Below are 25772 nucleotides of genomic sequence, written 5' to 3' on the forward strand. Positions count from 1 at the left end.
AGGAATCAGACTGTCAGATTTCCATACCGTTGTTAGAAATCTCAAACTGAGGAGAAATAAAAGTCATCATAGAATGGACTCCCAGCTGTTACATAGAGTATGATCCTAGGAAGGTCACCAACAAAGGAATAACTCCTTTAAGTTAAAAAGAGAGGTTCCTTTTAGGTTTCTGGACGTACCTATCAGTGTCTTCTCCTTTACCTGATTGGCAATAACAGTTTGCTTGCCCGTTTTATGTACTTATCCAGTAGAAGAACCTGAATTTAGAAAATGGTATATGATTTCAGGATTGATTTAGTGAAAGATCTGGGGATTGTTGGCACATGTTTAAAGACCCACATGGATAAATTGCAGGCTTCCCTATTGAGATGGCTTATTTTTGGTCATTATATTATTTTGTTAAGGAGGTGCTGGTGTTTGAACCCAGGTCCTCGTACATGGGAAGCAGGCACTCAACCACTGAGCTACATCTGCTCCCCTCATTATGTTTTTGATACCGGCTTACACTGAGAAAATATTAAAAGAAACTTTTATATGAAATTTATTTTAATTTCTATAGAGGTGCTATTGAGAAAACTTAACTATTGTATTGCCCAGGGTTGTATTACTGAAAAATATAGGAGAAATTTCTCTTAATTCCAAATACTAGGAAAAGCTTGGTGTTTGTTTTTAATATATATCTTGTGGAGAATGAGAATTTCATGTGATTGTTTCCCACTTTTCTTTGATTGTTAGGAAGCTCCGAGCTGAACTACCCATATTGTAGAATTTTGCAAGACGTTTTGATAGACTAATACAGGGTTTCTATTTGGGGTGATGGAAACGTTTAGGTATAATGGTGGTGATGGTGGCATAACATTGTGAATGTAATTAACACCATTGGGTTCTATAACTGAAAGTGGATAAAATGGGAAATTTTTAGGTTATTTGTATATTACAGGAACAACAATGAAAATAAAAACCCATAAACTAAAAAGAAAAGGGTGTGTGTGTGTGTCTTAGGATAGATAGACTTTTCTCTGTTCCATCCTTACTTGTGCTTATCTTTCTTGCTTTCTCTTTTTTTCCCTTTGTTCATATAAATTTATATTTTGTGAAAGCATTATGTTCTGCTACTTGTATTTCTCTGAGCCACTTTAAATTATTTTGGGAAAATAACTTTTTTTTTTTTTTGAGGTACCAGGACTAGGGATTGAACCTGGGTCCTCCTATATGGGAAGCCAGTACTCAACCACTGAGCCACATCAGCTCCCCTGAGTTGGCCTTTTTTTTTTTTTTTCAAGGAGGCATCAGGAACCAAACCTGGGATCTCCTGTGTGGGAAGCAGGCACTCAACCATTTGAGCCACATCCGCCCCTAAATTAACCATTTAAAACTTATTTATTGTCAGCAGAAGGCCAGTAAACAAAGGTAGGAGGCTTTCTTCCCTCTCGTGCTCCCCCCCCCCGACTCCCCACTTTTTTTGGGGGTAGGGTATCAGGACCAGGGATTGCACCTGGGTCCTCGTGTGTGGGAAGATGGTGGTACTCAACCACTGAGTCACATTGGCTCCCCTGAGTTGTATTTTTTCATTTGTTTGCCTCTTGTTTGTATTTTTTTTTTTAGGAGGCACTGGGAACCAAACCCAGGACTTCCCATTTGGGAAGCAGGCACTCAACTGCTTGAGCCACCTCCATTCCGATCCCATTTAATTTTGCACACATTTGTTTTTAAGTCATGGAGGTTTACTCTCCTCTGTGGTTATTGGGCTTGCCAGGGCCAAGGGAATCCTTGCTGAAGCTTTTCGACTCTACAGAGCCACCAGGTGCGGTTAGTTTTACCGAATGTCCCTTGACCCGAGAAGACTAGTGCTGAAATATATCCTAGAGGAGGGAAAGGTGTCTTTTTCTCATTTGTCTGTTCAGAACGAGAGTATTTTTTCTAACACACAGGGTACTATGTATATTATTCTTGTTTTTGCGAACTGTAAACTCTTAATACCAAAACTTGCTGACCGTTGATACAAGCCACATTGAATTAAAAAAATATATCAAATTTTTCTATAGCTCTATATGTTTTCATTTCATCATCCTCTAAATTCTACCCATTATGAGAAATCAAGATAGTCATGGATACCTTGAAATCATAATTTTCTAATTTTAAAATTTGTTTTGTTTTGGTATATGAATTACATATGCAATGCAACCTATTAAATAGGAATTAGATCTAAGTTTTTAATAAAGGAAATAAGGTCTATGTTTTGTATTCCAGGTAACTATAGGATTTTTTTTTTTTTAAGATTTATTTATTTATTTATTTATTTCTCTCCTCTTCCCTCCCCCCACCCCGGTTGTCTGTTCTCTGTATCTATTTGCTGTGTCTTCTTTGTCCGCTTCTGTTGTTGTCAGCGGCACGGGAATCCGTGTTTCTTTTTGTTGCATCATCTTGTTGTGTCAGCTCTCTGTGTGGGCAGCGCCATCCTTAGGCAGGCTGAACTTTCTTTTGCATTGGGTGGCTCTCTTTACGGGGCACACTCCTTGTGCGTGGGGCTCTCCTACAGGGGGGACACCCCTGTGTGGCAGGGCACTCCTTGCGCGCATCAGCACTGTGCATGGGCCAGCTGCACATGCATCAGGAAGGCCTGGGGTTTGAACCTCAGACCTCCCATGCAGTAGACGGACGCCCTAACCACTGGGCCAAGTCTGCTGCCCCCTAGGAATTTTGAAATATTTAATTTGACCAAGAAATTCAGCTGGAACTGTTAACTCCTTAGTTTTAGTTTTCTGAATTTCCCGTCCATTTCATGTGTTATTTTAAAGATGCTTATTGTGATGTTAGTGACTCGTGTTAATAGAGTTCAATACTGAACACACACACCCCTTTCAAATGGCACATGTTAAGTATTTATAGTGAGATCAGTTCTGAGATTCTGGACCCTTGGCACATTCTTATCTTTTTGGGTATCCTTTTTGTTGTTATTAAATTTTATCCTTTTATTTTGTTTTTCCTATTTCAGTGCATTAGAATTTTATTTTGCAAATAGAGAAATAAATGTAATTTAAGTAATAGAATTTAAATACCTTCACTGGATTATGTTGTAAAAGTGATTTTAAGTGCTGTTTGCATCAAAATTAAAGCATGCTTCATGGAGTTAATAACTAGAATATAGATCACTGGAAAATAGAAAGAGGGTAGAGAATGGAAAGCTGAGGGTTAATCTGTGCAGAATTGTTAAAAAAATTGTAAATCTTTGGGAATGAATAAAAATGGTAAAAGTACAGCACAGTGTTTGTAACTAGCAGTGCTAGTATATGGGTAGGACAGTGGTTGAAAGGGAAAGTCTAAGGTCATGTATATTACTACAAGGAAAGCTAAAAAATGTAACATGGCACTGTATAACATAGCGAAATCTCATATGAAATATGAATTGGGTAATACTGCATATATAAGACTGTTTTTACAAAATGTTAATACAAATAAACTAGAGAGATGGAAACAGAATAGCAGCTTTGTACAAGGGAAGCATAGAGAGATTGAGGTGATGAGTTTTGTTTGTGTTTTGTTTATTATAATTGGAATAATGAAATTGCTCTAATAATGATTGAAGTGATGAATGCACAACTATGTGATTATACCAAATACCCTTGATTGTACACTTTAGTTTAATAATTGAATGCTTTATTAATATGTATCAATAAAATTGATTTGTTTAAAAGCAGCATGCTTTGTTCATATAGGCAGGACATAGATGCATGTAGGACATAGATGCATGGCCTTACTAAACATAGAATTGTTAAGATAAATGCAAATTTTGCAGATTTTTTAAATCGCCAAACTATTTTTAAAGTAGTGGATTATTTTATCATGTGGACGAATTGGTATTTGTTTTTGTTATATACCCATAGTTAATTTAGTCAAGATTTATTCAATTCTATTAGAAATTTTAGAGATTTTTTTATAAACAGCAGCTTGGGGGAAAATAGTAAGGACCATGAAACTTATTTTTTAAAACTAATAATGTCATATGTTGTTTTAAATGCTTGTTAGGTGAATATTTTAAATTTTGTTTTAATTTCAAAATACGAGTTTAAAATGATGTAGGAAATAGTTTCAAGTTATGTGAACTTTTGTATTCATGAGATTATTTGTAAATTTTTTCCAAGACTGGCACATAAATTCTAAAATAGTCTTATTTTGCAGGAGCTTGTCCTGAAGAAAATACTTACGCTTGGACTAAAAACTTTAGTTCTTATAACTGTAACTCAACAACTTCTTTTATCTGCTTTCTTGAAGCAGTTAAAATTTGTATGTTTTTAATTAAAGACTTTAATTAATTTAGCAGATTTTTAAACTTTGTTAGCATTGCCTTGTTTTTGCAAAATATTTGCCATAAGCTATTTTGAAAATCTGCTTAAATAGTGTTAGGTTTCAAGCATTCCTTATTGTAATCTGTGAGGTTTTGCATGTCAGGAATAACCCCTCCTTAAAAAAGAAAGAAAGGAAAACAGAACAGCTAATCTCTTTATTGTCTGTTTTAATGTTAGTAAAATTAAGAAAAAACTATTACTTGAGAGAGCAGCCTTACCTGACTCAATTTTGTCACGTGAGCATTCATGGTTTCGGGTTATCTAAGTGCTCCACCTGCCTTTCAGTTTGTTTACCAGGAAATCAAGATGTGTAAACTGCAGGAAGTACTATTTGACCCTCTCCGACAGTATCTCATTACAATAATTGCTAATCTCTGAATAAGACAGCCATGTTTTGTGAGTAACTGAGAGAGAAAGGTTGTTAGGTAGATTTTAGGTGTTTCAGCAAATAGAGCATTGTAAATGCTTGCTTGGATTATGTTTTCATGATAGCTTTTGACAAAAGACATATGGTGACCTTTGGGGTCAGCAAAGCTAGGACACAATAGTAGGTATTCTTTCATTCCTTTTAACTGAAAAATATCTCGGCTTGTTGTTTTGGAGTGCTGTCACTGCTCTGAATCGAAAGGATAATGGCTACTTCCTGATTAAACCCAGTCTCCACAGTAAGCTTTTAATGTTATATTGTATGTCTTTTTCTCCTGTAAATGAAAGACTCATGTTTTCTTTACTTTTTTATCATTGTCTTTTCATATATATATTTCTGTAATCTTGAAGTTGAAGTTTGCAGATTAGAGTAGAAACTATTGTTATAAGTTTGGAAAATTTTTTAATGAAAAGTATTTCTTTTTGATATCCTAAATCCAACCATTTCATATACTTACTGTAGATTTCTAAAGAAATTAGGAATTCTAAAAGGATCTTGAAATTGTAAAATATAGAAAACTGCTATTCTATTGGCACTCTAAATAAAATTTTAAAAAAATAACATATGGTAAATCAGATTAATGTTTTCAAGGACTATTTGGATAAACACTAATTTTATTTTGAGACTTTAGTAAATCTCCTAATTCTATTTACATGTATTATCATAACATTAATCATGTTAATAAGTAAATTATTTTTCTTAAATTAATTAAGAGATCCTTGTGATATAAAAACAATGTTAAAAATTCAGAATGTAAGAAAGGAGTAATCAGCTTTTTAGTTTTAATCCTAAAGCTTATAGTCACTTCATGTGTGGTCTTGGGACAAACATTTAAACTGCTTACCTCAGTTTTTTTTTTTTTTTTTTTTTGTCTGTTACCTGCATGAGTATTAAATGAAATGTATATGGTTATTTCTTTATGGTAATACAAGCTACAAAGAAAATAAAATTCACAAGTATTTTATAAAATGGAGAACTGACTCTGTAGATAGATGGAATAGGAAAACATTTAGGAGTCACAGTATACAAGGAAATAGGAAAAATCTCATAGCTTTAAAATAAACAACATTACATTGACCTTTTAATTTGTGCAGAACTCATAGTTTTGGCCAATCCTTAATATAACATTACTAAAGGATTATACATATTGTGAAATATATGGCTAAATTAAAAGTGGAAATTTGGAGATTTAGTAAACAGTCTGAAAGAGTCATAAATTTTTAACTTTTTACCAAAAGTCTTAATCCTGAAAATGAGATTATTCAGAGTGAGGGAAGAATATGTGCAAATATTATAAACCTATAAATTGTAGGTTAGGGGTTTAGTTTTTAAACTCTAGCATTAGGTATTTTAGCTTGTAAAAGTAAACATATTATGAAATTATTAAACATTCAATGAATTACCAAAAATGTTTTGCAGCCTAATATCCAGAAATATTTAAGAATATTCTGTCATAATATAAATACTGTTTCATTTAGTTGAGAGACATATGGCACCTTCTTTATGAAATGCTTAACAGGATTAGGTAACTCACAGTAATTAAAATTTTTTGGTAAAATCTCCAACCTTGAGTTGGTATGGAATATTTTTACTATTGATCACACTTTTAAAAAAATAATTGTGCTTTTTTTTAAGCAGTAACTACCTTTGTTATAGTTGATGAAAGATTATTAAAATAGTTCTATCTGAGGTCCATTATTTACATTAGGTGTTACTGACGCATTCTAAGTCAATTCTGAAGGCTATGCTTCATAGATACTCTAGCTCAGTCAAGTTAGCCAAACAAAACTTGTAATAGTGCCTCTTAATTTATGACAAATAATAGATGTCATTTATTGAATTTAATATGTTCAGGCCACTTGGCTAATTGCCTTATTTATTTCATCCTATTTCCTATTTATGATAACTATCTGAGGTGCCAGTTCCATCGTTACCCCCATTTTTATTGACAAAGGAATAGTAGAGATTTTAAATAACGTGATCAAGGTCCATTAGCCAGTAAGTGCCAGAGCCAGAACTAAAAACACTAATAGAATCCAGAATCTAGAACTCAGTCTCCATTGTCATGCCCTTAACCATTATGTCTATATTTTTAATATAATAACGGTACTTACAACTTTGATTTAATTGATTTTATTTTTCATCAATTTATCAAATATTAAGGAGTACCTTTACCAAGTGTCAGGCATTGTAACAGAATACCTGAGATTACAATGGTAAGCAAAACAATATATCTCTCAGGAAGTTTCATCTGGTAAAAGGGGCAGAAAATTAATAATCTATTATAGTATATAATTGATACAACAGAATTAAGCACAGGATGCTAAGGGAGAGAGGATTCTAATATATTCCTTTCTTTACAGATCTAATTTTTGTGTGCCATTCTAGGTACATCGCATATACCCGTAAATAAAGCTATCAAATGTTCCTGCCCTTGTGGAACTTATAGTTGAGGCGGAGATAAACAATAAGCATTATAAATAAGTAGCACATTAGAAGGAGATAAATATTAAGGAGGAAAGAAAAAGGAGAACAGGATAACAAGGATAGGGTGATGATAGGATATGATGGCTGGGGAGAACTCACAGTGGAAGTGTTATTTACAGAAATTTGCAGAAAAATAAACTATGTGGATATCTTTGGAAGAGCCTTCTAGAAAAATGGCATAAAGTGGGTGCACTTCCAGGGAAATGAATGGAGGTTAGTGTGATTGCAGAGTGAGTGAGGGGGCAAGTCTGAGGAGGTATTGTCAGAGGTAATGGAGAGAGGTGACCCAGATGATGTTGGACCTTGTAGACTGTAGGGAGTTTGAGGAGCTGTTCAGGGCTTTAAATAGATCTGACTTGTGTCTTTAAAGGATTACTCTACTTGCCACCTTGAATGACTAGGGTGGAATGGGCCACCAGTTAAGAGACTTTTTCAGTAATCTAAGTGAGAGAAAATAAGAGATTTCGATAAGCATAGTAGCAATCAAATTCTGGATGTTTTTAAGGTACAACCAAAATGATTGCCTGAAGGACTGGATGTGGGATATGAGAAACAGAGGAGACAGGATGACGCCAAGGTTTTTGGCTGACCAACTGGAAGGATGGGGTGTTTCCATCAACTGAGATAGGGAGGTTTTCAGTTGGAGTGGATTCGGGATAGGAGTGGGGAATCACTTGGCCTTGGATGTGTTCATTTTGAGGTATCTAAAAAGTAGCTAAATGAAGATATGAATATATAGTCTAGAGTTCAAGAGAGAAAGACCTGGAGTGGAGATACAGATTTGGAAGATGTGGATTTAGAGATAGAATATGATGTCATGACAATAAATAAGAGTACCAGAGAAAGAGAGAGAAGGAAGAAGACGAAGGACTGAGACCTGAACATGAAAAAGGAGGAATGAGCAAAGAATACTGAGAGGGAATGACCACTGAGGTGACTAAAATCCAAGTATGTATAGTGTTTTTGGAGCCAAGCAAAGAACTTGTTTTAAGGAGGAGAGATCAACCAATTGTTTTGTAGTAGCTAATGATTGAGATGAGAACCAAGAATTCACCATTGGATTTAACACCATTGACTATAAGTAGACCAGTTAGAGTGAAGGGAAGAGACCGAAAGTCTGATTGTAGTTGGTTTAAAAGAGAATGGACCTCCTGTTGGTTCTGTTTCACTGGAGAATCCTGACTAATAAAGGTATTATTTAACTTAAAAAAAAAAATAAAAATGTAAAAAGAATGAGAAAAGAGGAATTGGAGACAACAGAGTTAATTCATCAAAGTTTGAACAAAAATGAGGCTGTAGCAGAAAAGAAATGGGGTAGTAGCAGGCAGGGAAGTGGGAATAAGAGAAGGCAGTGTGGGAAAGATTACAGAAGGCTTTACAGAAGACCAAATTGAGACTGAAGAATGAATTGATTTAACCCGCATAGAGGTGATTTTTGGTAAAATTGAAGAGCATTCACTGTGTTATGTAAATGAATCTTGGAATTATCTAATCTACATGCTTATTAACTACAGAGTAAGTTGTAACATTTAAAAAGTATCTGAAAGAACAAATTCTGGATAGTCAAGTTTTCCTATTTCTGTGGCTACTATATTCATGAGTTGGACTTGGTACTTTCATGTAATTTATTTGATTCTCACCATAGTACTGTAAGGTAAATAGTACACTCATTTAACATTTGGGGTAACTGCATAACTGCCTAAGTTAATTGTAACAATTTGATATAGCTATGAACTCCAAAAATAGATATTGGATTATGTTTGTAAACTGGTCTATACCTGGGCATGATTAAATTATGATTAAGGTTTTGTTTGGGCCACATCAGAAGTGTATTGAGGGAATCGGACTTGGCCCAGTGGTTAGGGCATCCATCTACCACATGGGAGGTCCGCAGTTCAAACCCCGGGCCTCCTTGACCCATGTGGAGCTGACCCATGTGCAGTGCTGATGCCCGCAAGGAATGCCGTGACAAACAGGGGTGTTCCCTGCGTAGGGGACACCCACGCACAAGGAGTGTGCCCTTTAAGGAGAGCCACCCAGCGAAAAAGAAAGTTCAGCCTGCCCAGGAATGGCACCGCACACACGCAGAGCTGACGCAACAAGATGACGCAACAAAGAGAGACACAGATTCCCGTGCCGCTGACAACAACAGAAGCGGACAAAGAAGAACACGCAGCAAAGAGACACAGAACAGACAACCAGGGTGGGGGCGGAGGGAAATAAATAAATAAATAAATAAATAAATAGGTCTTTTTTAAAAAAAAAAAAACAAGTGTGTTGAATCCCTGCCTCTGGTGGGGGGGAATCACAGATAAAAGACATGATGGCAAAAGACAAGAGTTGGAGGATTTTGATGTTGGAGTTTTGATGCTTGAGTTTGATGCTGGAGTCTTGAGCTGGAGCCATGGGAAGTAAGCACACAGAGGAAGGAGAAGCAAGCCCTGGGAAGAGAGGAACCCTGAGCCCAGAGAGAAGCAAGACGCGGGAAGAGAGGAACCCAGGAAGCCTGAACCCTGGCAGACGTTGGCAACCATCCTGCTCCAACATGTGAAAATAGACTTTGGTAAGGGAAGTAACTTTTGCATTATGGCCTGGTTTCTGTAAGTTCCTAACCTAAATAAATACCCTTTATAAAAACCAACCTACTTTTGGTATTTTACAGCAGCACCCCTTTAGCTGACTAATACAGTAATTGGTATATTAGATGATGGATCTGGATTAAAACCAGGTCTTTAGATGCCAGTGCCTTTTTACATTATACCATTTGCCTTTTAGCATCAACATTTTTAAAACTTTATTTTGAAAGTGTATGAAATTTTTAACTATGTAAACTTTTGACCTTTGTGTTACATCTCAAGAATTTTCTTTTTGAACATTAGTTATCATTCTATATTGTAATACAGTGAAATCTTTGGAACATAAAATTTGTAGAATTCTTGATCAAAAAGTCAAGCCATTTTGCTGGCCTGTTTTGAATTCCTACATGACTTTCAGTACAGTTGTCTATTATAGTCACTTCCTCCATCCCTGGTACCCATCCTCATATATAGTGCTTATAAATAAGTGCTCAGAAAATTACAGCTATCATCATCTTCATCCCTCTTTCTAATATGCAGTGACCTTGGGAATCACAAAATCAAGCTTGTTGAAATTGTGTGTAAATTGTAAAACCTCCAAGATTAAAGTCTTAAAGCCTTTAATAAATAAAGGCTGATAAAGAATATGAGTTTTGACTCATGTATTTTGTGTGCTTGTAGGTCTTTTTGTTTCCTTCCCTTTTTTGGCCATTTTCTGGGGAAGTGAATTTGTTCAGTTGCTGTGCCTCTGACTGTAAAAGCAAGAGTCTCTCAGGTAGTAGAGAATATTTTGTTTTACTTTAGTAGGGCATAAGAATATAGAATTTCTTTCAAACAGATCAGATGTACTTTTGAATGTCAGATTTAAAAAATTTAAACCTTTTGCCTTCTGGGTCAAAATGTAATTTAATATATGAGTGTTTTGGTTTACTAAAGGCTACCAATGCAAAATACTATAAATGGGTTGGCTTTTATAATGGGAACTTACTAGGTTAAAAGCTTACAGTTCTGAGACTATGAAAATGTTCAAATCAAGGCATCAAATGCTGTCTCACCAAAGATCAGCTGCTGGTGATCCTGGACTCCTGTCATGTGGCAAGACAAAATGACAGAATGTCTCTGCCTTCTCTTCCAGCCACTTTCTCTCAGAGTTCAGCTGTGGGTGATCAGGCACATGGATCCTCTCTTCCCTGTCCTTCTGGGTTCGTTGCTTCAGCTTTGGGCTGCTCCACTGATTTCAACCTTTGGCCTCTCTCTTGGCCACTCAGGGTTTCTCTGGCATTCTGCAGCTGCAAGTGATCCTAGAGTCCTCAATGGTAGCTCTCTTTCTGTGTGTCTCTGCATGTTTATAGAGGACTCCAACAAGAGGCCCCAAACCTACCCTGGGTCACCTCACTGAAGCACTCCAATCAAAGGGCCCCACACCCACAGGAATGGACCAATTTGAGAACATTTTTTCTGAGGTCCACAAGAGACTCAAACTAGGACAATGGGTTAGTGGTATTTACATTTATGTTATGTTTTTAAAAGACACACTGAAGAGCAAATCATTCACATACTCTTTAGGAAAAAAATATTTTTTCAAAAACATGTTACCCCTATCAAAAAATGTCAATTAATAAACAAAACAAAACTAACCTTGTGATTATTCAAATAGCCCTTGAATCCAAAAGGTCATTTTAAACGTAGGACAGTGTAGTCAGAATGGGTAGGAACTTGACCTAGTCTTAATATTTCTTTTCTCTAAATATATGACTTTATTCCAAGTCTGCTATTTTAATATGTTTCTCAAATTTTTGTACTGTTTTTTCAAGGGAAGAAAATAATTATTCTTCCTTCATTTTTCTTTCTCACATCTTCCTTTTATTTCATTATCATACCCTAAAGACTTCTTTTAAATACATATTTTTTAATGGGACTGTAATCGTTACAAGAGCTTTTTAAGTACACATACATAACTTGTGGTTGGCTTCCCAAACATCCTTTTTTTCTTAAATTTTTTTTTTAAATTTTTAAAGAAACTTTAGATTACATAAATGTTTCATAAAAAATATAGGATATTCCCATATGCCCCACCTTTTCTCCCTCCTACGCTTTCTCACATTAACATCATTCATTAGTATTGTGTATTTGTTACAATTGATGAACACATATTGAAGCATTGTTATTAACCATGGACTATAGTTTACATTACAGTTTACACTTGTCTCGCACAATTTTGTAGGTTATGACAAAATATGTAATGGCCTATATCCATCATTGCAGTATCATGCAGGACAATTCCCCGTATTATACCTATTCTTCCTTCTCCCTCCCTCGGAACCTCTGGGGCCACTGCCTTTATATCAGTGATAAAAGTTCTTCCATTGGTAGAATAATAATAAAGTCTATAATAGAATAATAAAAAGTCTATTTTATTCCATTGTTCATTCCCCAATCTTGAAGATTTTGGGATGGTGCTTGTCACTCTGTTTCTCTTTGAGAGGGGGCTTAGATCCCACAGAGTACATAAGTGGAACTTTGTTGCTTACGGTTGTAGACACACTCTGTTCCTTGGGATGGATGTTGTCCATCATCATTTCCTTGTTAGTTGTCCTGGGTGAGTCCATTGAACTGGAAGTAGTTATTGCAACTCTCCTGAGATTTAGGGCTCAATTGGCACATGGATGAACCAAAGATATAAGTCTCTGGTACATTATATTTAACAAGTACAGTGCTAATTATAGGTTCAAATAACAGGGGCAGAAGAGCCATGTGTAGGGAAACTATAAATGAGTCTAACTTTGTTATAATGTGGAGCATAAATTCCAAAGTAAGGCCCATGGACAGGGCAAGCATCATGTTTATTTGTAACTAAATTACCTGTGCAATGTCATATTTTAATAATTCTGTTTAGGGTTAGAATTATATATGCTGCATAATTCTACTTAGGTCTGAAAATATTAGTGTATATGTTATATGTTTGTATGTTCCTCACCTATTTTGTTTTATCTTTTATTTCAACATTGTCTTGTCTTTGATCCAGTTGAGGAAAAAATGGCTAGTCAATCGGAACACTTGTTGGTAAAATTATCTTTTTATTGCCTATTTTCTAGTAATTATACAGAACTAGTCTTTACATCCTGGATTAATTGTAGTACCCAGGGAATAAGTACTCAGAATGTTTTCTCTTAACCTTTATTGTTGAAAATTTTACTTAACATATTAGCAAGAGTATAAAATTGAATTATTTTTTGATGGTTTAAAGATGGTAGAGGGCTAGTGGGTCTTGATTTGGCAATTTGAGCTACTACTAATCTAGTTTGGTAAACTAGGTACAAACAACTGTTAAATATGGGTCTTGATTTGGTAATTTGAGTAACTAATCTAGTTTAGTAAACAAAGCATAATCAAATATTAAATGTACAACAGTAATTTGAAAAACACAAGAGATGCAAAACAGGAGTTTAAGATTAATTACTAAATGAGTGATATAAACAAGTAAAATATTATGAATTGATAATAAGGGAGGGGTTATGAGAATGACCAGGGAAGTCTAGTTTAAGGAAAAGGTACCTGAGCAGGTCTTCAAGCATTGAAGAGAAAGAATCCAAACAGAAAACTGTTACTTAACAGTGAGAACATGCATATGTTTAAAAATCCACCTCTTAAAGTGACTATAAAGAGAAATAATTAAGCCTTTTAGTTATATGTTGTGGCAGTTTGATATTATTTATGTTCCTCTGGGCTTGATGCCCTTTGATTGTATTAGATTCAGCTGAGATATCTTTGATTAAATTATGTCAAGATTAGGGCTTTCCTGATACTAATGACTATGCTTGTGAGCCTATACACCTGAAATAAGAACAAGGCCTAGAGCAGCACTAGAGAGCACAAGTTCCCTCCTGACAGCCTCCGTGTTACTCAAATGTGGCCAGTCTCGAAGCCAAACTCAGCATGTAAATGCAATGCCTTCCCCCCAGCGTGGGACATGACACCCGGGGATGAGCCTCCCTGGCACCAAGGGATCACTACCAAGTACCAGCTGATGACGTAACTAGAAAATGACCTTAAATTAAAGGTTCAACGTGGACCAGCAGAATATCCTTGTCTACATATAATAACAGGAGTTAAAAATGCTGTTTGACCTAATGTAAGGGGGAAATGGAAAAGACAAATGAGTTGGCTATGGCTATGAGTTTATAAAAAAGAGTCTGGAGGTTGTCAGAAGGTTTGTCCTTATGCACACCTGAGCAGAGTCTCAGAGACAGATAAAGTAGATACAACCCCAGATATTGGTCCTTTTGAGGGCTAAAGAGACCCACAGGTTCTATGGTCATGGCAGATGGGGTTCACTGCCATGCCAGTTGGCCCTTCTTTGGAGCTGATGTTTCTGCGTGATGGAGCTGGACTCAGATGGGATCTCTTTTCACAAGACTTTCATGCTACTTTACTGTAATTGTAGTTGGTGCTGGGGCTTAAGATATATCTAGGGGATTTGAATCTCTGGACTGACAATATGATAGCCAGGCCCTGACCTCAACAGACTTCAGCTCCTACATTCTGATTTATTGGACTTACTCCACTCAGCTAACATGGAGTTGAAGAATGTCAACCTCCACACCACGGAGCCTAGAGTGCCTACAACTGAAAGCAGGAGGATTGCATCCAATATCCATGTGGAATCTAAACCCCTTCTTGACATAGATGTGGAATGGATACAACCAAGCCAAGGTCCACAGGAAGGAGGAATACAGTAAGGATCAGAGTGGACTTAATGATATTCTATTCATGAACTATTGTGGTTAATTATCAAGGAAATGTGGCATTGATGTGGAAAAAGTGGCCATGGTGGCTGCTGGGTGCGGGGAAGGGGAGGAAGAGAAGAGATGTAGAGGCATTCTCGGGACTTGGAGTTGTCCTGGGTGGTGCCCCAGGGACAATTGCCAGATGTTGTATGTCCTCCCATGGCCCACTGGATGGAACGTGGGAAAGTGTGGGCTACGGTGTGGAACATGGGACATGGGGTGCAGCGATGCCCGGAGTTGTACTCACCAGACACAATGAATGTGACATGATGATGGGGGAGAGTGTTATTGTGGGGGGAGTGGTGGGGTGGGGGCGGTGGGGGCAGTGGGGGCGAATGGGGACCTCATATTTTTTTAATGTAATACCTTTTAAAAAAATGAATAAATTGAGTAGAATTTGGGGAAAAAAAAGATTAGGGCTTTGATTAGACCATGTCATTAGGGTGTGCAGGGTTGAGTCCCTGTCCCCTTGGTGGGCTACAAAAATGAATGCTCAATCAAGAACACAGAAACAGATACAAAGAGAAGAGCACAGAGGACGAGAGACAGACAGCTCCATAGACATGGTAGAGGCCTTGGGAAAGAGGTAAGCCTGATAGTGTGCAGCTGAAGAGAACAGAGCAGCTGAGAAACCCTGAGAGACAAGCCTTATGCCAGCCTACAGCTGATATCAGAAGAAGATGGGACCGCAGAGCCTTAAGAGGAAGAAGGAAGGCTGAACCCTCGCAGACATGCCCAACATCTTGCTTCAACACATGGCGAATGACTTTGGATGAGAAAGTAACTCTTATGGTACCTTGAGATGGACTCTTTAGGGCCTTTTATAAAATCCAAAAGATTTCTGGTATTTTGCATCAGCACCCCTTTTGACTGACTAACTAATACATATGTAAACCCAATTTTGGCCTAATATTTTATATCGTCATAGAATTTGGATTTCTCAGCTCTAAAGACTCCATTATAAAATGATAGGTGAGGATGTGTCCACTTTCCACAGGTAAAGGATGTAACTGAGTGTATTTCTGCTCATTTTTAAGATATTTATATTTTAGTTGCCTTTCTTGAATTATAAAGTAAAAGCACTGAAATATTTCTAATGAGAAAGTTTTTCCAATATTTTCTTTTTAGTCATTTCATGTTTCTTTTGCTCATGTATGCTAACATTTTATGTTTTATAAGTCTGAGAGACAATATTGTAGACATTTCAATTGGCCTTTTGAGATGAGTCTTAAAAGTATAAGTTTATGGATTTAAAAAATAATTAGGAGAAGAGTGTTTACCTTTCTTTTCATGGATCAGTGAGGTACCACTGAGTCAAAAGACAATTTATTTCACTGGCTTGATAAGATCAAATGATCCAGCAAATGGGAAGCAAAATAGCAATACAGAAACTTTTTGACCTAATTACAAATTTCTCTAGAAAGGATATATAATATTATAACCACACAAATAATAATGGATTACACTTGTGGATTCAATAAGGAAATACTCAGATAGTAAAAACAGATGTAATGGGTCATCCTATGAGAATATTGTTTAGGAACATCAGAGAAGTAATTTCTGGAAATAAAAGGAAGACTTATTGGAGGCTTCCTTTAATTTTTCATCAAGGGGTATATCTAAGAATATTTGATGCATAGGGAATTTGAAAAAGCCAGCAATTTTCAGAAAATCTACACAGGATAGCTCATGGAATTATACTATATTTTGTCTTTTAAACCTTTGAAGTGAATTGCCTTAATATCTATTTGAGGCTAGTGAATCTCTCCAAATCTATGAAGGACTTGTGAATGAGGTTATGAGGTATTAAAGTCATCAACAAAAGTTCAACTTGGGAAAATCTTTTGGGAAATGTTTCAGTTCATTAAAACCAAAAAGACAGTAGTCCACTTTGGCAGTATAGTAGACTAAATATCTGTATGAGGGAAGCGGACTTGGCCCAATGGATAGGGCGTCCGCCTACCACATGGGAGGTCCACAGTTCAAACCCCGGGCCTCCTTGACCCGTGTGGGGCTGGCCAATGCGCAGTGCTGATGCGCGCAAGGAGTGCCATGCCACGTAGGGGAGCCCCATGTGCAAGGAGTGTGCCCCGTAAGGAGAGCCGCCCAGCGCGAAAGAAAATGCAGGCTGCCCAGGAATGGTGCCGCACACACAGAGAGCTGACACAAGATGACGCAGCAAAAAGAAACACAGATTCCCCCTGCCGCTGATAAGGATAGAAGTGGTCACAGAAGAACACACAGCGAATGGACACAGAGAGCAGACAACTGGGGGGCTGGGGAAGGGGAGAGAAGTAAATAAAAATAATAAATAAATAAATATTCTAAAAAAAATCTGTACGACCTACTGATTAACAAATTAAATAATTAGATAAAATATTTTTAAAGTTTTTATCATGGTGTCGCTGAACTGGCAAGCAAGTAAGGAATTCTATTTTTTTAAGATTTATTATTTATTTATTTCTCTCTCCTTCTCCCCTCCCCGGTTGTCTGCTCTCTTTGTCCATTCGCTGTGTGTTCTTCTGTGACCACTTCTATCCTTATCAGTGGCACTGGGAATCTGTGTTTCTTTTTGTTGAGTCATCTTGTGTCAGCTCTCCATGTGTACAGTGCCATTCCTGGGCAGGCTACACTTTTGCGCTGGGCAGCTCTCCTTAGGGGGCCCACTCCTTGTGCATGGGTCTCCCCTATGTGGGGGAACCCCTGGGTGTCACAGCACTCCTTGCACACGCATCAGCACTGCTCATGGGCCAGCTCCACATGGGTCAGGGAGGCCCGGGGTTTGAACCGTGGACCTCCCATGTGGTATGCGGATGCCTTATTCATTGGGCCAAGTCCGCTTCCCGCAAGAAAGGAACTGAACATTACTTTTACTTCAAAATATCTCTAATTTCAATGAAAAACATATGATTCCTTTTGTACCTCACTTTTTAGAAGTAAAAACTTTTAAAAAGTTGGTTCTTTTTAAAAGTAAGTGTACCTAAAAATGGTTAAAATGGAAAATTTTGTTACATATATTTTACCAAAATAAGAGTAATCGTATATTCAGTATGATAAACTTTTCCTCTTATCCATGTTGTCCTTTCACATTTTCTTCTTTTAGCTTTTATCATTCAAATTAGAAGATTACTTGTCAAATGGGAGGAAGCCTCAAACAAGTGCTAAATCCAGTTTGTTTCCCAGGTTCTTAGTGCATTGATGGAAAAACACATCTAATTTTCTAAAATCAAACTAATCCCTGAAATACAGCAAATAAACTAAATGCCCTGTAGCCTTCTGGAACTAGAATATATGGAATTCAAACAAAATATTTTTTAAAAAGACCTCTTCTTTTCTCTAGAAACAAACACCTATTAAAGTCTTAGTTTAATTTAAACTAAAACATGGAGTTAATTCATATTCTTTCTAGACATAAGTTCATCATCTTTCTGGTTAATTTCATTATTACCATTTCTTGAAGTTCTATTCTAGATCCTGATGCTTCTATACTTTGCATACTAAAAGGGGGGAAACCCTATCCATATAAACTTGAAGATTAATATTCTAATTTCAAGAATCCTCACTTATGGATGTAATGTTTCCATCCAGTTTGAAAGCTTTTGCAGTTCCACTAAGAAGAAAGGGTAAGTGTTAGAATCTGAGTGTGTGTCTTTGGCATACTCCCAAGTCTATCATATCTAGCACTCAATTCGGGATGCTACCTCTGATCTTGTTACTAGTAACCACATTAGACTGGATGCAGGCTGTCAAGGCATGTTGGTGACCCAGGCCTGCTATAAAAACTCTGGCTTTTTCCAGTTTTAGGGGTAAACTAGACAGCTGGGAAATAAGAATACTAGTTGAGTATGTCTTTTTGAATTTTATTTTAAAAGAAGTTTTAGATTATAGAAAAGTTATATAAAAAATATAGGGGATTCCCATATATCCCATCCCCTCTCCCTTGTGTATCTCTTTCTGCTTTTTTTTCCACGTTACTCTTTTCATCTTTCTTCTGTCTTCCATGGTTATCTAGAATTACCTCTTCACTCTTCTGTAGTGATTTGAAGTCTAAGTTTCATTACTTTTTCTAGGGTTCTTTTAAGATTTTTCCACATCTGGAACTTCTCTTCGATAGCAAGCTATATTTTAGATAGGAAACTCATTTTTTTTTCCTTAGAAACATAAGATTTCCTTTCCTACCAATCATCTCCTCTTTGATGGGCATCTACCATCTTTCGGGAGGCCCTCTTTTCTTATTATTCCAATCTTAATATTTGAGGACCCTATGAATCTATAATTTTCATCACTATAGTTTAGATTCCTTAGGGATATGACCATCTCTCTGTTGGCTCATCTTGCAAAGGATTGCAGCTGATATTGAACAGGGGGCTTTTATGTGAGTAGCAGATTTTTTATCAGTCCTAGCAATAGTGCTAATTTTTGGACTCTTACCTTTTAGGTCATTTTATCTGAGAACTAATTTTACTTGAGAACTCATTCAAGTGAGAGAACTTGAATGAGTTCACTCATTCTTTCCCTTTCATATCCTCCTCTCACCCCAGGACACAAGTTATTGAGGGCAGAAAAGAGCTTAGTACTCTCTATTATTAATCTCTGACCAGAAAAGGAAAGTTTTCAGGTTGTTAAAAATTGGTGAGAGGAGAACAAGACATTGGACGTAATGGTGTTTCCTTTGTTGGCGCTATGTTCTAATACATAAAAAGCTTCTGAAATGCATAATGTCTTTTCCAAGCTTTTCTGAGTTGCAACTTAAGTATTAATATAGTTGTTCCTGGAGTTTTTCCTTGACAGAACCTATCTGGTTCTTTGTTGAGTTACTGTACAAGTACTAGGAGGTATTACTCTACCTAAGCAGCTAAGAGAAGTTTGCATCCTCCCTCCATGGGAACTTTTCTTCTATTTTGCCTAGAAAGGAACTACATATTCTAATAATTCATTTCATTACTCATTCCTTAGACGCGATGTTAAACTGAATTTTATGGACTCTCAATTATACTAGTGTAATACGGCATATTACAGCTCAATATGGCTTAGCTTGGATAGCTAAGACAGGAGTCCTATTAGGTCTCATTACTAGATCCAGCTCTTTTCCCATAGTTCTTTTTTTTTTTAAAGATTTATTTATTTCTCTTCCCTTCCTCCTCACCCCAGTTGTCTGTTCTCTGCTGCATTTTCTTCTTTTTGTCCGCTTCTGTTGTCGTCAGCAGCACGGGAATCTGTGTCTCTTTTTGTTGCATCATCTTGTTGTGTCAGCTCTCCGTGTGTGCAGCACCATTCCTGGGCAGCCTGCACTTTCTTTCACGCTGGGCGGCTCTCCTTATGGGGCACACTCCTTGCGCGTGGAGCTCCCCTACGCGGGGGACACCCCTGCGTGGCAGGGCACTCCTTGCGCGCATCAGCACTGCACGTGGGCCAGCTCCACACGGGTCAAGGAGGCCCCGGGTTTGAACCATGGACCTCTCATGTGGTAGGCAGATGCCCTAAATGCTGGGCCAAGTCCGCTTCCCTTCCCATAATTCTTGTTCCCTCTCTGAGTGAGTTAGGTGGAACCCTAAGAAGTGCTAGACCCTAACTTAGTTACCTCGTAAGGGATTCATGAGTGGGTGGGGAGCTTATACCCAGGTAGTCGCATGTCCTTGAAGAAATTTTTTTGGAGGATGTTAGAGGTCCTTTTCATATACCTAGTGTCTACATTAAACTTTGGTTTAAATATTCTAATTCTAGTAAACCTATCAACCAGCCCTTGAAGGAGTTTTTGGGAAGAGATAGAAGATATTTGGAGAGAAGAGATGATTGGTTTAGATTTTTCTTTCCTCGTTGTGATAGAAAAATGGCTCAGAGTTCTCACACCTGCCCTAGTAACCTCCCATTCTGAGTGCATACCTGGACACAGGGTAGAGAGTTTATAGTTCACCAGTGTACTTATTCAAACCTCCACTATCAGTAAAGGATTTTTTTCAAGCCTTTAGTTGTTAATTCTAGTTTGTTGAGTCTCTTTTTATATATACAGTTACTTGGGTGAAATAGTTCTCCACTTTTTAAAATTTTTTCCGCCTGGTTTTTGGATCGTAAGATGATGGTGAATTCTAGTTTCTTCCCTTCCTATCTCATCCAGGTTCTCTATGTCATTTTCCTACTTCTTGTAATAATCTTAATCCTTCCCTCCACTTTATTTTAGGCAATAATTTTATTTTATTCATTTTGCTTGGTTTTATATCATCCTTAATATTATATACTGGGCTCACAGTGCAGTCAATATTATTTTATTATTATTTTCATTCAATCTAAAAATTTATAAAATCAGCAATGTTGCATTGAAGCCTTTAAAAGCGCAATGGTGGGAAGCGGATTTGGCTCAACGGATAGAGTGTCTACCTACCACATGGGAGGTCCAAGGTTCAAACCCAGGGCCTCCTGACCTGTGTGATGAGCTGGCCCATGCTCAGTGCTGATGCACACAAGGAGTGCCATGCCATGCAGTGGTGTCCCCCGCGTAGAGGAGCCCCATGCACAAGGAGTGCACCCCGTAAGAGAGACGCCCAGCATGAAAAAGTTCAGCCTGTCCAGGGTGGCACCACACACACGGAGAGCTGACGCAGCAAGATGACACAACAAAAAGATACAGATTGCTGGTGCCACTGACAAGAATATAAGCAGACTCAGAAGAACACACAGCGAATGGACACAGAGAGCAGACAACTAGGGGGGGGAAGGGAAGAGAAATTTTAAAAAAATAATAAATCTTAAAAAAAAAACAACAAAAAACAGCACAGTGGCAATGATTTTCAATCCTAGCTGCCCATTAGATATCTCCTGGAGGGCTTTTCAGAGCTATTCATGCATACATCCCTCCCCCATCGATTTTTATATAATTTTTCTGGTGTTGGGCCTTGGCATTAGTATATATTTTTAAATCTCCCAGATGTTTTTTACTGTACAGCCAAGGTTTAGAACCATTGCTTTAAAGGAAGTCTATAGAAAACTCTTTTATGAAGTAAAGAATTAATATAGCCCTCTATAACATTTGAAAACCTATGTACTAAGTGCAGGTACTCTGCTCGAATTCTTTTCTATTGTGAAATAAATCATAATTCCTTTGCTCCACCAGATTCCAAATTAAGATATTTATTTATCAAGTTTTCTCTAAATCCATTTGTAGTGGACTTCTTTTTTTTTTTTAGGAGTTACCAGGGATTGAACCCAGGACCTGGTACATAGGAAGCAGGTGCTCAACCACTGAGCTACATCCCCTCCCCAATGACACTTGGTTTTTTCATTTGTTTTTTTTTTTTTCAGGAGTCCTGGGGAGTGTACCAGGACCTTGTGTATGGGAAGCAGGCACCCAATCACTTGAGCTACATTTCCTCCCAGCGTACTTTTTTTTTTTGAAGATTTATTTTATTTATTTATTTTTTAATTTATTTTTATTTTTCAAAGATACTTATATTACATAAATGTTACAAAAAAAGGGGGGATTCCCATATGTACTGCTCCCTACCCTTGCCCACATTTTCCAACATTAACAACATCCTTCATTAGTGTGGTACATTTGTTACAATTGATGAACACATTTTGACGCATTGCCACTATGTGTGGATTATAATTTACATTGCAGTTTACACTCTCTCTTGCTTATTTTTGAAAGTTATTATAAGATATATAATGGCCTATATCTGTCATTGCAATGTCATTTAGGACAAATCACAAGTCCAGAAAATGCCCCCAAATTACAGCTATTTTTCCCTCTCCCTCCCCTCAGAACCTCCAGTGGCCACTGCCTCCACATCAATAATAAAAGTTCTTCATTGCTAGAATCATTATAAGTCTATAGTAGAATAACAGTACATCTACTGTAGTTCATCATTCAGTTCCCAATCCTGAAGATTCTGGGATCATGATGCCCATTCCACCTCTAATTGAGAGGAGGCTTAAATCCCATGGGATCTAAGATGCAGATGGATGGGACTATCTTGCTTGTAGTTGCAGACTCTCTGTTCCTTGAGATGGTCATTGTCCATGATCACCTCCTTGTTAGTTGTCCTGGGTGAGTCCAATGAACTAGAGTGTAGAAGTTACAAATCTGTTGAGATTCAGGACCCAACTGGTACATGGACAACACAAAGATTTAAGTCTCTTGGATGTACACCTGTCAACTCTAGTACTAACTATAGGTTCAAATAGAAGGGGCAGAAGAGCCATGTATAGGGAAACCAGAACTAAGTCCAAATCTGTCATACTGGGGAGCATAAATTCCAAAGTAGGGTACACTAGGCAGCATGCCAACTCCAGAGCTCTCTGCCCTGACTGTAGTGTCTGGATGTCTCCAGAGCCCTTAGGAGCCCCACTATATGAGGCAATATTTACTTTGGCAGTCAGTTAGATCTTGCTGAGACATGCATAAGCATAACCTCCAGAGTGACCTCCCAACTCACTTTCAAGTCTCTTAACCATATAAACTCATTTGTCCCATTAGAGATTTTGGCAGAGCTCCCCAGGATGGGAATTAGATATTCTGTTGGTTATTTTGTGAAACTCCACTCACTGTGACAATTCCCCATGACACTTGAACACATTCATATGCCTTATGGTTATGTTCCAGGTGAACTTCCTCCCATGCATCCCTATCTCTGACACTCGGTACCAATGATGCTCCCCTGCCACAGTTGTGACCCTTCTGTGATCCAAAACTTCTTCAAAATTGAAGCCAACAAAATAACTGAATACAATTAATAGGAGAATGATATAACAATGATAGTTTTTAAAATAACAAGTAAAATACAAAAAAAAATTTTAAGTTTGAAATGATAAAAAATTTAAAGAATAGGAAAGAATTTTTTGACATTGTCTTTCATCACTGTAAATTCTGTTGTCTTGTATGTACAGTGACATTTTCTTCTGTTTATTCCCCCAGTGTTTTTTTTTTAAGATTTTATTTATTTCTCCTCCCTCCATTCTCTGCTCTCTGGGTCCATTCACTGTGCGTTCTTCTGTGTCTGCTTGTATTCTCATTAGGCGGCTCTAGGAACCAATCCTGGGACCTTCCAGAGTGGGAGAGAGGTGCTCATTCTCTTGTGCCACCTCATCTCCCTGGTCTGCTCCATCTCCCATTGTCTCTCCTCTGTGTCTCTTTTTGTTGTATCATCTTGCTGCTCCAGCTCTCTGCATGGGCCAGCACTCCTGCACAGGACAGCACTGCATGTGGGCCAGCTCACCACACGGGCCAGCCTCCCTTCACAAGGAGGCCCTGGGTATTGAACCGTAGACTCCTATATGGTAGATGGGAGCCCAGTTGTTTGAGCAACATCCGCTTACTGCCCCCCCGCCAGTGTCTTTTTTAAAAAAATTGTCTTCGAAGAAGCTTTAGGTTATAGAAAAGTCACATACAGAATATAGGTGATTCCCATATACCCAACATCCTTCCCCTTTTCCTCTTTCCCCTATTTTTAACGTATTACATGTGGATGGGATATTTGTTACAATTAATGTACAAATATGAGACATTTCTACTAACCATGGTTAATCATTTACATTATGGTTTATATTTTGGACTATATACTTTTACAGATTTTGATGTTTAACATGATCTATATCCATCATTGCAAGATTATGTAGAACAAGTCCATCGTCTCAAAAATGCCCTATGTACCATCTATTCTATTCTTCCCTCCACCCTCTTTGTGACCCATGGTAATAACCAAGATTAGCTCATTGAAGGACAAAACTCATTGTTACTTGAAACAACATTGAGAGCTTGACATGGTGGCCTGTTTTCCCTTATTAGGAACTGCCTATGCTCTCAAGAGACTCCTGCCCCTCTATTTGAGATCATAGCAGGATTCCCCAGGATAGAAACCCAACACATTACCACTCATTATGTTATTCTCCACCCACTGATACAACAAACTATGACAAGATGAACTCTGCACACTCCCTAGAAGCCTGCCTCAGGGGCACTCTGTCTTACATGCCCCACACATCCAACACCTTAAAACATTAACCCTCCCCTATTTGCCAAAAGAACGTTCCCAACATTGTGGTTTCAACCACATGCCTACAAATCCCCATAGTTCACGTTTTCCCTCTCCCAATCCTCTCCTAGCTCCATGGACAGTCCAAACCACCCTCCCCACCCTGCCTATTTATTTCTCTCCACCCCCATCATTATTTGTACTTCCTTTCTGCTTTCTGTGTCTGTTTATTGTGTGCTCATCTTCTTTTTAGGAGGTACTGGGAACCAAACTCTGGAATTATGGGTGTGATATTTGCTGAAACAAGTAATCTAGAGAGATTAATGTTAATTGAAGGACAGCTGGAGGATACTATTGGGAATATATTGTAGTGACTTTGGCAGTAGATGAGGATTGTCGTTAATATAAATACAGGAATGCGATATTTTGGAAAATATTGTGTAATTTATAGATGATTCTTAACAATATTGTAATGTTTTGTAACAAATGCGGAGAAAGTACTATATTAATGCTAAAGGTAAAAAAATAATATGGGATTTGGTTTTATGAGATATGAATATGATTAAGCATTTTCTTTCTCTTCACTTTTTTCATTAATAAGGACTCGCTATGTCATTTTATTAACATGTATTCCTCTGTGTATCTATCTGAACACTGGAGGAGCAATTGAGTTTGACGGAATTAGATGAGATAAAAGTGCCTGGACAGAACTTTTTAAGAATAATGCTTCACCAAACTCAGCATGTAAATGCGTGTCTTCCCCCCAGCGTGGGACATGACCCCTGGGGATGAGCCTCCCTGGCGCTGAGGGATTACTACCAAGTACCAGCTGATGATGTAACTAGAAAATGACCTTGAATAAAAGGGTCAACTAGGACCAGCAGAATATCTCAGTCTACATATAATACCAGGGGTTAAAAATGCTTTTTGACCTGAATCAAAGGGGGAAATGGAAAGGACAAATGAGTTTATATGGCTATGAGTCTCCAAAAAGAGCCAGCAGGTTATCAGAGGGGTTACCCTTATGCACACCTGAGCAGAGTCCCAGAGACAGATAAAGTAGATACAACGCCAGGTATTGGTTCTTCTGAGGGCTACAGAGACCCACAAGTTATATGGTCATGGCAGATGGAGTTCAGTACCATGTCAGTTGGCCCTTCTTTGGAGTTTGTGTTTCTTTG

The 25772-nt window shown here is 37.6% G+C and overlaps 1 protein-coding gene across 19 annotated transcripts in view; it reads left to right on the forward strand.

Annotated features, from left to right (window-relative positions):
* The window catches only part of BAZ2B (bromodomain adjacent to zinc finger domain 2B), a 472255-nt gene that overhangs the window by 250499 nt on the left and 195984 nt on the right, over positions 1 to 25772 (forward strand). For 3 of the 19 annotated variants that reach the window (XM_058300810.2, XM_058300816.2, XM_058300821.2), the window contains exon 1: positions 4722 to 5011. The exons of 14 other annotated variants lie outside the window; for them this stretch is intronic. The gene's annotated coding sequence lies outside the window, so the exon portion shown is untranslated. Of the gene's footprint in view, positions 1 to 4705; positions 5012 to 25772 lie in introns of those variants that run through there. 2 more of the 19 variants (XM_058300803.1, XM_058300807.2) reach the window with 2 other exon arrangements.

This window comes from Dasypus novemcinctus, chromosome 7 (genome assembly GCF_030445035.2).
Source record: "Dasypus novemcinctus isolate mDasNov1 chromosome 7, mDasNov1.1.hap2, whole genome shotgun sequence".
Taxonomy (NCBI): Eukaryota; Metazoa; Chordata; class Mammalia; order Cingulata; family Dasypodidae; genus Dasypus; species Dasypus novemcinctus.